The following is a 13,698-nucleotide window of genomic DNA, read 5'->3' as shown; positions in this document are numbered from 1 at the left end:
ATGAAAAGAGCCCAAATGTCCATCAACTGATGAATGGATAAACAAGATGTGGTTTATGTATACAATGGAATACTACTTGGCAATAAGAAAGAATGAAATCTGGCCATTTGCAGCAATGTGGATGGAGCTGGAAGGTATTATGCTAAGTGAAATAAGTCAGTCAGAGAAGGACAGATATCATATGTTTTCACTCATATGTGGAAATTGAGAAACTTAGCAGAAGACCATGGGAGAAGGGAAGGAGGAAAAAATAGTTTCAAACAGAGAGGGAGGTAAACCATAAGAGACTCTTAAATACAGAGAACAAACGAGGGTGGATGGGGGCGGGTGGAGAGGGGAAAATTGGTGATGAGCATTTAGGAGGGCACTTGTTGGGATGAACACTGGGTGTTTTTGTAAGCGATAAATCATGGGAATCTACTCCCAAAGTCAAGAGCACTGTATACACTATATGTTAGCTAACTTGACAATAAATTATATTTAAAATAATAATAATAATAATAATAATAATAAAATAAAATCAGTGGTTCCACAATTTAGTGATTTAACCATTTGTCTAAATGCTCTGTAGTATGTAGAATATACTGTATGTCTTGTGGAAAAGTAGCAGTAATAAGGAATGTTCTGATAGAAAATGTTATCCTTTTTATTAAAATAATAATTTCAAAATTATGCTTCTTTTTCAGATATCTGTGTCTAACAATAAATGGATAGATAGCCTGACCCTCTCCTGGAACTGGACTTAGGGAAATTTGTTTTTCATAGCTTTTAATTAATGATCCAAACTCTACTAGATAAGCAGAATTTTTTAAAAATACTTTTTGATGACTCATTATTCCTTCAAGTCATGAGATAATCTTTACCACAGCAATGCAATGGAACATGGTGCTAAATGACCTGAAACAACAGCTATCCCAGAAAGATGGTCTCTGGTTGTCCTGTAGGTGACTTCGAGATCCTAAAACTAATTACAGTAAAGAATATATTTAACAGATGTCCGTGAAATTGATTGAGAAACCCCCTCTTTTAAAAAGTATAATACACATACCTTAACTCATTTACTTCTAAAAAGTTCTGTGAGTTATGTTGGCATGGATTCTCCAAGAAGCAGATGCTAATTCAGGATTAAATGTACAAGAAATTTATTAGAGTAAAAGCCTGGGACAGGAAATGAGGAGAGAAAATGGGGAATATGAAATGTGAATCTGATCATATCCTGGACCTCCTTAAAATCCTACAATGTCTTCTTATGGTCCTTAGATTATATACAGTATCTTTAACATGGCCTGTAAGGCTCTGCATGATCTGGCCCTTACCTCACAGCCTCAACTTTTGATTGGTTCCACATCAGCTTCTTCACCCCAAACATGTTGGTGAACTCTTAGCTTCTTCTCTTTCCTGTTCATAGGCCTTTGCACTTGACGTTCAGTTCCTCCCTTTTCATACAGCTAACTCCTACTCCTTCTTCTCATCTCAATTTAATCATGACTGTCCCTGACTCTCCAACAAGAGTCAGTAAGAGTTACCTTATGTATGAACTCAGCAGTCAGTAGATTTCCCTTACACTGCTTATCTCCAGCCCACAAAGGGATTTTCTTATATACAAGAAATACAGGTCCCAAAGCCATGTCTGCTGTTGGCCTTCCCAACTAATTCCACCATCATTTCGATGTGAATTTATATCTTACTTAATCATCTTGCCAGTGGTAAGTGGGCAGATTTTCCTTAGTTTTGGCCTGACTCTGAGGTAAGTGCAATAGCAGGCCTAATCAGGGAAATAAAGATATTTTGCCTATTTTCCCTGGACTGCTTTGATATCTGGGAACGAGTAACCCGCTGGGAGTTGGTGGTTTGGATTTATGGCTAGAATATGAGTTTGGGAGTCAAACTCAGGCTGTAATCCTAACTACACCCCTAATAGCTGTTTAGGTTGACTCTGTGAGTCTCAAGTTTTCATCAGTCGAAAGGACAGGGAAATCACGGCAGACATGGAAGAACACAGTTGCAGGGTCTGTAGCTGTGGAAATGTCAAGACACTGTGAGGATTGAGGATTACATACAGTGCCATATATATATATATATATTGCCATATATATATATATATATATATATATATATCACAAAGAGAGTGTGGCTTTGTTGGGCACCTGCCAATTTTTAACTCAATCAGCTTGAGCTCAAGTAAAGAACAGACTGATAATTTGACTGTGCCGTTACATAGATGTTCACTGCCCTCCCCTTTCCTATCCCTGTCAATGGGTGGTGGATTCTAGGGGCCAGTATCATCCTTCTGAGGGTGCATGCAGTCCTTGTCTGCCTGACCTAAATTGTGGGTAATGAAGGCTCAGGCGATTGTGTGTGCTCTCCTACTTGTCTGCTTTTAAGTTTTCTCTAAATTTATTCCATTTCATGTTTGCACCATGAGGCCATAATAATGAGTGCCCGTGACCTCTTCGCATGACAGTTGGAGACCAAGTAGGCACAAGTACCACCTGTTCCAGTATTATGTGGTTTTGGAAGCAGCAGAGTTTAACTGCTCACCTAGGATGGGAAACAACCCTCTTGGGGGCGGGGGAGGTCACCTGAAAAAGTCTAGGGCCATATGTTGCTATCCCAGAATCACGTTTAGTGGCATCAGAGGAGTCCTTCAGACACCAAAGCTCCCAAACTCACAAGTCACTGGAAAGAGGTGGATTTTTATGCAAAAGGAAAACCCAGAAGACTGAGACACTAGTTGCCTAATTTTTGCAAAGTCCCAAGGCCTCACTCTCAGTTATTTTACCAGGCCTAGGGTAAGGCCAGGCATGTTTCTGAAAATGTCTGTCACAAGTTGTGATGTGTCCCCCTGGGTAAGGACTGCCAGAATAAGCCATCACCAAAATCCCATTAGCTTTTTAGTTCAAGAGGCAAGCTAAGTTGTAAACATACGGGTTTTCTCTCTTGTTTTCTTGGATAAATTGTATAAAATAATTTGTAATTTCTACCTTGCCTTCATCCCCAAATGTCTTGTACCTTTTATCATTTTCATAGAGCCTAGTGCCCTGTATAGCAACTGGGGTAGGTAGATGGACTCCCGCAAAGGTAAGATGTTTATACAACTTTTGTTTGTCACATTCTGATGCTCTGATGTGTGTTGTGTAATTTCCTTCTGCCTTCTGTGTGAAGACCACTACTCTCTGATTTACAATTCTGCCTTTTTATTTATTTTTTAAAATGTTGATTTATTTCTTCTGAGAGAGAGAGAGAGAGCATGCTTGCATGCGAGCAGGGAAGGGGCAGATAGAGAATCCCAAGCAGGCTCCACATGTCAGTATGGAGCCCGACACGGGACTTGCTCCCACAAACCGTGAAATCATGACCTGACCTGAAATCAAGAGTTGAGTGCTTAACTGACTGAACCACCCAGGTGCCCCTCTGCCTTTTTAAATGTGTAACCCATTTATAATTTACTGACTAACTTTGCAGCATGTATTCAGATATTTTCCTGACCCATTACTATAGTAACGGGGAGAGAGGCCTCATCCTGGAGGAGCTCAGAGGAGAGAAAGCAGAAGCCTGAGGAATAAGAGCCTACAGAGAAAAAAGGAAAATCTGAGGTAAGTGTTCTCTTCAGCTCTTTCTTTGAAAGAAAGACCTTTATGTTTGAAATATCATAGGGGCAACTTGTGCCAAGAGTGATGAAATCTTTTGGCAGTTACTGTGATCTTCATGTCAGTGTCCTTCTTTAGATCTTGCTGATAATATGTAAAGGGTGCCAACATAACCCTGTGTGACCATTGTCCCTCTTCATTGCCGTGTATTTTCATCCAGTGCTGTGGCAGTAGGGATAGTTTAGCTGATGCTGCGGAGGCCAAATCCTGACTCACTACACTCCTAACTCCATGTCTCTTTTACTTGGCCAAGAACACTGTTATATTCTCTCTTCGTTTGTCAAATATGAAGATTTTGGGTGCTCCCTAAAGCTTACTGCTGAGCTGCAGAGTATCAATTAGGAGGAAGACTTCATGGAAAGAAAAGTAAAATATATAGAAATCTGAATGAGGGAAATAACGTGTAAGAGCAAAATGAAGCATAAAAATCACTCAAGAGGTGAAAAAATAAATATATGTTCCTAAATCCATTCCATTAGAACAGTCTATAAAGAGGGAAAGCCCAAATCAAAATGTTACCATAAACTTTGCAAAATGATTACAGTCAGGCAGTAGAGTTCATGACATTTCACGTTGACTAAACTGTAGCCTTGAGGCTGACGTTGGGGGTCACTTGTGTGATCCTCAAATATGCATGCCTTCTGGGGAAAATGGATGGGTTTCTGCAAAAGGGAAATTAATGGATTCTAAAAGGGTTTACAGTGTAGACAGCAAGGAAAGAAAAGAACAGGGAAAAGTCAGGGGAAGGTATCGTTAGCTGATAATAGTACCATCCTTCTCCAAAACAGACTCCATTTTTCTCACTTAGTTACCCAGCACATCACAAAGAGTAATCGATTGGCCCTTAAGTACAAAAAGAGGTGAGTCAGAGACTTTGTGGGATTATTTCCTAGTAGAAAATTAAAATAAATGTTTCATGGATTTCTCCCTCTCTTCCATCACAAGGTGAACAAATACATAAAGAAGAGGAGGATTAGGTTAACAGACAAGGTTGAAATGAGTTTTTGAGCTCTCAGACATGACCTTGGGAGGGTCTGAACCCTGAGAACCTGAACCATTATCATTTTGGGGTTTCAGAAAAGCTAGAGTTGAAGGAGGATGGATTTTCTTGTCAGGATCTCAGGCAAATGATTTGCTAGAACCACAGCTGGCATCCAAGGGATAGAAATCATTGGGATTATAAGGTATTTGGAGTTTAAGACTTCAAAGCATTATAATAATAGTTGACTCCAAAATGTTCCCTTTTTTTTTTTTTAATTTTTTTTTCAACGTTTTTTATTTATTTTTGGGACAGAGAGAGACAGAGCATGAACGGGGGAGGGGCAGAGAGAGAGGGAGACACAGAATCGGAAGCAGGCTCCAGGCTCCGAGCCGTCAGCCCAGAGCCTGACGCGGGGCTCGAACTCACGGACCGCGAGATCGTGACCTGGCTGAAGTCGGACGCTTAACCGACTGCGCCACCCAGGCGCCCCCAAAATGTTCCCTTTAAATATTCTGTTATCAATGGGCCCATTATTGCTATATGCTTACTACTTCATTGGCCATTTTTACATATCTTTTAGAAAATGCCTTATTGTAGGAATTAAAAGCAAAAATGAACTATTAGGACCTCATCAAGATAAAAAAAACTTCTGTACTGAAAAAGAAACAATTAACAAAACTAAAAGGCAACTAATGAATGGAATGGGAAAAGATATCTGCAAATGACATATCACATAAAGGGTTAGTATCCAAAACTTATAAAGAACTTAAGAAACTCAACACCCAAAAAACAAATAATCCAGTGAAGAAATGGGCAGAAGACATGAATAGACGCTTTTCCAAAGACGACATCCAAATGGCCAACAGACACCTGAAAAGATGTTCAATGTCACTCCTCATTAGGGAAATACAAATCAAAACCACACTGAGACACCACCTCACACCGCTCAGAGTGGCTAAAATTAACAACTCAGGAAACAACAGATGCTGGCGAGGATATGGAGAAATGGGAACCCTCTTGCTCTATTGGTGGGAATGCAAACCGATGCAGCTGCTCTGGAAACAGTGTGGTGATTCCTCAAAAAATTAAAAATAGGTTACAGGGGTGCTGATTCATAGGGGCACATGTACCCCAATGTTTATAGCAGCAGTTTCAACAATAGCCGAATTATGGAAAGAGCCTAAATGTCCATCAACTGATGAATGGATAAAGAAGATGTGGTTTACATATACAATGGGATACTACTTGGCATTGAGAATGAAATCTGGCCATTTGCAACAACGTGGATGGAACTGGGAGGTATTATGCTGAGTGAAATAAGTCAGTCAGAGAAAGACAGAGATCATATGTTTTCACTTGTATATGGGTCTTGAGAAACTTAACAGAAGACTATCGGAGAAGGCAAGGGGAAAAAAAAACCAGTTACAGAGAAGGAGGGAGGCAAACCATAAGAGACTCTTAAATACAGAGAACAGAGGGTTGATGGGGGATGGGATGAGGAGGAAGGGGAAATGGATGATGGGCATTTAGGAGGGCACTTGTTGGGATGAGCACTGGGTGTTGTATATAAGCTATGAACCATGGGAATCTACCCCAAAAACCAAGAGCACACTTTACACACTGTATATTAGCCAATTTGACAATAAATTATATTAAAAAAAAAGAAAATGCCTTATTGTATATTTTATCTGCCTAACTTTGCGAGCAGTTAAAACCATTAAGTGTGTTACTACAGAAGTTACAGTCTTACACAAGTAAACTTACAGATGCAACTGCTAAACATCAAACCTTTAATTGCCATTTTCGCTGCTTTTAATACAAGTTCAGCTCTGTTCCTCTGCACAGGGCACTTCTACCACAGAGGCCAGAGCAGCACATCAAAGCCAGAAGTACACAGAGTCATCAGAGTTCAGATTTTTTCCTGCTTCCCTGTGGAGGGGTCAAGAACATGAACATCCTCAATTGTTAGAGCAGGAGGAAATATTAGTCCCACCAACAGAACCAAACAGGAAACACCAAATGGGCATTTCTTCTATTTATTTTGTGACCGGTAGGAAAGATGTTTATTTCTTTCAACCAAATTTGTTGGTAAAGTGTAAAAATCATATAAGATGTAGTCATTTTCATTTCAAGATTTAATGCTGCTTTCCAGTTATTTTTACTTACTACAATTTCTGCAGTACTACGTTCTTAGGATGTTGGAATTTTACCATATCTGAAGTAATTTTTTTCTTTTTTAAACTGTGAACCAGAAGCTTGACATTTGCTGAAGCCTATTAAGATTCACGTTATGTTTCACCCCAAATTTATTTACATTTCTCAGAACATTTTCTTTCCAGATCCGGAAGGATGCACATTTATTGAACAGCATGACTTCTCCTCCCTTCAATTTGGGATAAGTGTCAGATAAGGCCAGGAAATACCTCAAATGGTACTTCTGAGGTTTGTCTGCCTTACCAAAATTTTTAATCTTGGTATATCAGTTGGTTATCCACTCCATGACATTAGAACAAGTTCTTTTACTGCACTGCCAGTGATGGCAGATAAACAAAAATGACGCACATTGTAATGATTTAACAAGCCTAGTGCAGGAGCAAAAGTGAATGCAATTTGTATTTTTAATGAATATTTCCAGAAATAAATCAACAAACCACTTCATTATTCTTGTAATTACTTGGCATCTCTTAATTCCAGAAGACTCTTTGGCCTGCTTGTTAGAAGAAAATGAATGTTTCTTTTCAGCTTCCCTCATTATTTTTCTCATCCGGACAGAGGTATACCAAGGATGGAATGGTGGCAGTGGTCTACCCCTACTAGTATAGGCGGTAAAGGAGTGCGTTGTGTGCAGAAAATTTTAAAGGAATAAAATAAAATAATAGTAAAAGTCTGTCTGCTTATATTAATACTATGCACTGACAATTCTAAGCAATGCCAGTGATACTACTCGTGTCTGAAAAAGCAATCTTCTGTAGGTTTAAGTTCTAAACACCTGGTGCACTTACTGAAATGTAATTATACATATGTAAGTTGAAAATTACCATGTTTTTAAAGTTTACTTATTTTGAGAGACAGCATGTGCAAGCCGGGGAGGGGCAGAGAGAGAGGGAGAGAATCCCAAGCATGCTCCACTGGCAGCATGGAGCCTGATGTTGGGTTTGATACCATGAACTGTGAGAACATGACCTGAACTGAAATCAAGAGTTGGACGCTTAACCGACTGAGCCACCCAGGTGCCCTTACCTTTTCTATGACTTATTCTTCAATAAACATTGTATTCTATATGGAAGTAATTCCAACTCCCCTACAGGTGAACTCAGCTACACTTTTATTTCAAGAATAAGCAACCAACTTCTGTTTTTTATTTTCATAATCACTCTGGTATAATTGTTTATTTTGAATCTGTGTTTAAACTCAGGATTACACAGTACATAGGGTTAGAGATATGAACTGAACCTGAAGGAAGCTCAAATAATTTACAAACATTACAAGCTGTGGGGGAATTTTACCAAATATAATAGAAATTTATGATGAAATTTCTGGTGAAGGTGTTTTAGTGGAAATTTTCAACTGCAGAAACATTTGAAACACATGAACCCCAGAGAACAAAGACTTGGACAATTTCTTGAATTTACTATGAAATGGGATTTTTATGAATCTCTGATAAACAACCTTATTTGAAAGCTTTCTATTTCTATATCTCTCTTCATGTGAGAGAAACATATGAAATTAAAATAAGTAAAAAGGGTTCTTTAATCAACTATTAGTGTGAATGGATTGACAGACCAGGTATATACTATATACTGATTCTATTGACTATGAATATATGAAGATCAGTTTGACAATAATACCATTGACAAATTTGTGGAAGTGAACTTTCAAAGCCAGAAACCACAATGGAATTATTCATCACCATGGCAGACCAATATGTAGGTATAAATATTTTTCTCCTGTTTTAAAAAAATTAATGTACTTTAAAAGTATTAAAACTGTATTTCTTGCATTTTATTAATTTTTTACTAGTTCTGTTTTATATGTAAAATTTAATAAAGGAAAATTGTCACTGCATTGCTTTTCTGGATGTAATCATTGTTAGTTATTTCATTTCATTATTATTGCTGAAAAAACTGGAAAAAAATTTTTTTAATATTTATTTATTTTTGAGAGAGAGAGAGGGAGGGAGAGACAGAGAGAGGGAAACACAGACTCTGAAGCAGGCTTCAGGCTCTGAGATATCAGCACAGAGCCTGATGTAGGGCTTGAACTCACAGACCAAGAGATCATGACCTGAGCTGAAGTCAGAGGCTTAACTGACTGAGCCACCCAGACACCCCAAAAATTCTTAATGTCAGCTAACCCAACAATATGTACAAGTGATAATATGTCACACGTAAATTGAGTTTGTTGTAATTATGCAGTGTTAGTTTAACATTGGAAAACCAATTAGAATTTAACAGAATAAAGGGAAGATTGTTTGATCATCTTTCTGGAAAAGTAGTTGCTTAAAGTCAACATTTGTTTCTGGTCAACATACAACTTTTGGCAAACTAAGAAAAGAATTTCTTTCATAGAGGATATCTGTAAAACACTAATAGCAGTCACCACAGAAATCTTTACCTCTGAGATTAGGAATAAGACATGTATGAGAATTACCACCACTTCTGCTCAGCCTTATACTGGAGGTCCTAGTCACTGTGGTAAGGAAAGAAAAAGAATTTTTAAAAAAACGTAAAACTGCTATTATTTAATGTGACCTATCTATGTAGAAAATGCCAAAGATTCTACAGATAGAATTAAATGAATTTAACAGCTATATATTTCAAAAATTGCATTTCTGGGGGCACCTGGGTGGCTCAGTTGGTTGAGCATCCAACTTCGGCTCAGGGCATGATCTCATGTTCTGTCTCTCTGTCTCTCTGTCTCTCAAAAATAAACAAACATTAAAAAATTTTTAATTGCATTTCTATGACTGATAACAACAGAAAATAAAATTTAAAAAAATGTACAATAGTATAAAAATATTTAAAACCGAGGAATAAATATTTAAAAATTGTGAAACATAAGACACTCCTGAGAGATACTAAAAAACACTAATGCAAGCCTTTACCACACTCATATATTGGACAACTCAGCATTTAAAATGTTAATATTATTGAAACTGAGCTTTAAATTCAATAAAATTGCAATCAAAGTCCTACTAGGTTTGTATGTGTGACTAACCTTATCTGTGCATGACAGAGAGAGAAAGGAACTTGAAGACATTCTAAATATGTACATATATATGAAAATTCAGAGGACCAGGTACAGACAGGACACTTTTGAGGGTTTTTTTTTATAATTAAAAAATTTTTTTTAAATGTTTACTTATTTTTGAGAGAGCGAGTGGGGGAGGGGCAGAGGGAGAGGGAGACACAAAATCAGAAGCAGGCTTCAGGCTCTGAGCTGTCAGCACAGAGCCTGATGTGGAGCTCAAACTCATGAACTATGAGATCATGACCTAAGCCAAAGTCGGATGCTTAACCGACTGAGCCACCCAGGTGCCCCCAGACAAGATACTTTTGAATAGGAGAGAAGAGGTAGAATAATCTTTAATGGATATTAATACTTATTGTATGTCTATAATAATTAAGACAGTGTAGTATTGGTGTAAGATTAAACAAAAAGATCATTGAAAAAAAACCAGGGTCCAGAAAAACTCACCTTTGAAATAACCTCTTTATATATTAAACAGGACACAAAAGGACCAACAAAAGGATAATTAGACCATGCTAACACTAAGAACTTTTAAATTTCCATTTTATCAAAAGACACCTTTAATTACTTGTAGTCAAGCTACAGGGTAGAAAAATATACTACAGGGGTGCCTGGGTGGCTCAGTCAGTTAAGCGTCTGACTCTTGATTTTGGCTCAGGTCACGATCTCATGTTTGAGTATTCGAGCCCCACATTGGGCTCTAGGCTGATAGGGGGGAGTCTGCTGTGGATACTCTCTCTCTCTCCCTCACTCTCTGCCCCTCCCTTGCACATGTGTGCTCTCTCTCTCTCTTTCAAAATAAATAAACTTAAAGGAAAAAATATATTACATATCAGAGTCTAATATCCAGCATATATATAAAGAATATCTGCAGGGCCCCTGAGTGGCTCAGGGTGTTAAGCATCCTACTTCGGCTCAGGTCATGATCTCAGGGTTCGTGAGTTCGAGCCTCATATCATGTTCTCAGCTGTCAGGGTTGAAGCCTGCTTCAGATCCTCTGTCTCCCTCTCTCTGCCCCTCCCCTGCTCACGCTCGCTCTTTCTCTCTCTGTCTCAAAAATAAATAAACATTAAACAGAATATCTGCAAATCAGTGTATAAAACAACCCAAATGAAAAATAAGCAAAACATTAGAACAGGCATTTTAGAGGCGTCTGAGTGGCTCAGTCGGTTAAGTGGCTGACTTAGGCTCAGGTCATGATCTCACAGTTGGTGAGTTTGAGCCCCTTGTCGGGCTCTGTGCTGACAGCTCAGAGCCTGGAACCTACTTCAGATTCTGTGTTTCTGCCTTTCTCTGTCTCTCCCCTGCTCATGCTCTGTCTTTGTCTCTCTCAAAAATAAATTTTAAAAAATGTTTTTTAAATTAAAAATAATAAAAATTAAAGAAGAACAGCCTTTTTACACACGTACACACAAAAAGGATATCCCGACTGCCAAAAATATAAGAAACGTCTATAATTTCTTTAGTAATCAGGGAAATGCAAATTAAATTAAATGTGAAGTAAAGCTACAGTTAAATACCACTAGGTTTTTTTCCAGAAGAGCTAAAATTAAAAATACCAACAATCCCAAGTATGGGTGCAGATGTGGAGCAACAGGAATTCTCATTCACTATTAAGATGAAAATTAGTAAATTGTCCATAAAAAGAGAATGGAATTAACATGTTTTCATATCAATTCAAGCAGCAACTACTGATCTATGTTGTATCTTAACTGTCCTTCAGAGTAGGTATCATTTTTAGTTTACAAATAAGAAAAGTGAGCCTCAGGAAAGTCCAAGATATTTAATAAATCTATAAATCTATTAAGTGGAAATGCCAGCATCTAAATCAGGTCTTTCCAACTCCTCATGTTCTTTTCAGAGTATCTATAAAAGCATCATTTTAAAATGCTACCATCTTTTTTTAAAAAAAAAAATGTATAATTTTTTTCTATTTACCAATTAAGAAATATCGCTCAAATTACATTACTCAATCCCTTTTGCTCCTTACCCAGAGGTAAGACAATGCAATTTAGAAAAAAGAAATGTGAAAGAAGTTCATTTCTTTATATTGCTCTCCATCCTAGCTGGTTTATTAAATTCGTCTTACTTTAGTGAACATTACTGTACTAATCTGTTTATGCATTTATCTGTCACTATTAGACTCTAATATTTTTGAGGGCAAGCTCTTATCTTTGTGTCTTTATTATTCCCAGTGTATCACACATATATCTGTTGAATGAATGAATGAGCTTATATACTCAACATCTTGATTCTGTGGTTAAATTCCCATTTTAACCTTTTTAAAGAAAGCTTGAAATCACTGCTGCCTTCCAGCAGCATTAAAGCCAAATCACATTTGTTTGTTTCTTTGTTTGTTGGGGGGGGGGGGGGGAGCGGCAGAGAGTGAGGGAGAGAGAATCCCAAGCATGCTCAGTGCTGTGAACGCAGAGCCCAGCGTGAACTTCCATCTCATGAACTGTAAGATCATGACCTGGGCTGAAATCAGGAGTCAGATGCTCAACCAACTGAGCCACCCAGGAGCCCCAAAGCCAAATCGCATTCTGAAAGATAACGATTCTACCTCATTTTTTCATTTGATGTAATTCACAGTTTCACTTCCTGTGGCTCACTTACTTCACACACTGCCCAAGTTTCATAAACTATGTCCAGAGAATATAGCTCTCTTTGCGGATAGTATTGTTTTCTTCTCTCTGTGTGTACTTAATCATAAAGATCTTCTCAGAATTATGGTCAGCATATGAACATCCCTGTTGTACATTTGTATTGAGATGTCAACTCCTTTGGAATCCAAGAGGAATTTTATTCAATAATAAATCTGTTTTATACAATAAAAATCTAAAAGTACAAATCTTGCAGTATAGTAACAGAAAGTATACCCTATTGAAAAGGATCATGATGGCCTAGACAAAATCTAAGAAGTTGAATGGAAGAATGATATACAAGCCTGCAAGATGCTAAATAATGTGATGGAGTTAATTTTGGGTAAAGACTTGCTCATTTGAATGTAACAGTTATAATTTCTAAAAATTGTTTTAAAAATACACATTATTTTAAAACTAATACAGAATGCCGCCTACCTGATTGACGTGGTCTGCTGTATTTGTTTGCATGTTTTAAAGAATGAAAAACATTAAATTATGTTAATATAATTATATTGTGCCCCAAATATCTGACTATATATTTTAGGCTAATTTCATAATCTTTGTTGCAAAATATTAATGACTGATACATATGTATTAATATTTATAACTATAATGAGAATAGCTCATGATAGTGATATACTGATAATGCCCATGTTTACATTTTATCTTTTTTAAAGCAATAGCCCTATGAGTCATAAATACTATCATTACCCCTGTTTTACAGATAAGGAAACTGAGGCACAGATAATAAATATTTGTTTGATGTCACACAGCTGGTAAGTGGTAGAGCTTGTACATAAATCTAAGTGATCTGGCTCCAGAACCCTTGCTCCTCACAGCCATGGTATAGTACCTTGTATACATGAAGAAAACATATATAAGAAAAGTTGCTTTGTGCAGGATTTACTTTAGCTAAATTTTGCAATAGTATTCATCATTTAAAATGAGAAAATCTCTAATCACAGAGTTAAAAATTGAAAAGCATTATTATTACTGATGATTACAGAGGGTCTGGGTCAAATAAAGACCAAAGATTTAGAAAAACTATGGGGCACCTGGGTGGCTCAGTTGGTTGAGCATCAGATTGTTGATTTCAGCTCAGGTCATGTTCCCAGGGTTGTGGGGTCAAGCCCTGCGTCAGACTCCACACTAAGCATGGAGCCTGCTTAAG

The 13,698-nt window shown here is 37.5% G+C and overlaps 1 long non-coding RNA gene across 1 annotated transcript; it reads left to right on the top strand.

The window, feature by feature from the left end:
• Nucleotides 1-2,144: 2,144 nt before the first annotated feature.
• Nucleotides 2,145-8,697, top strand: LOC128777653 (uncharacterized). Its single transcript, XR_008422911.1, has 2 exons — nt 2,145-3,596; nt 5,213-8,697. It is a non-coding gene; the product is annotated as an uncharacterized LOC128777653 (long non-coding RNA).
• The last annotated feature ends 5,001 nt before the right edge of the window (nt 8,698-13,698 follow it).

Source organism: Panthera pardus, unplaced genomic scaffold (assembly GCF_024362965.1).
Source record: "Panthera pardus isolate Hobbes unplaced genomic scaffold, ASM2436296v1 HiC_scaffold_17, whole genome shotgun sequence".
NCBI lineage: Eukaryota > Metazoa > Chordata > Mammalia > Carnivora > Felidae > Panthera > Panthera pardus.
Note: the sequence above shows the minus strand (reverse complement) of the source record. Positions and strands in the feature narration are given on the sequence as shown.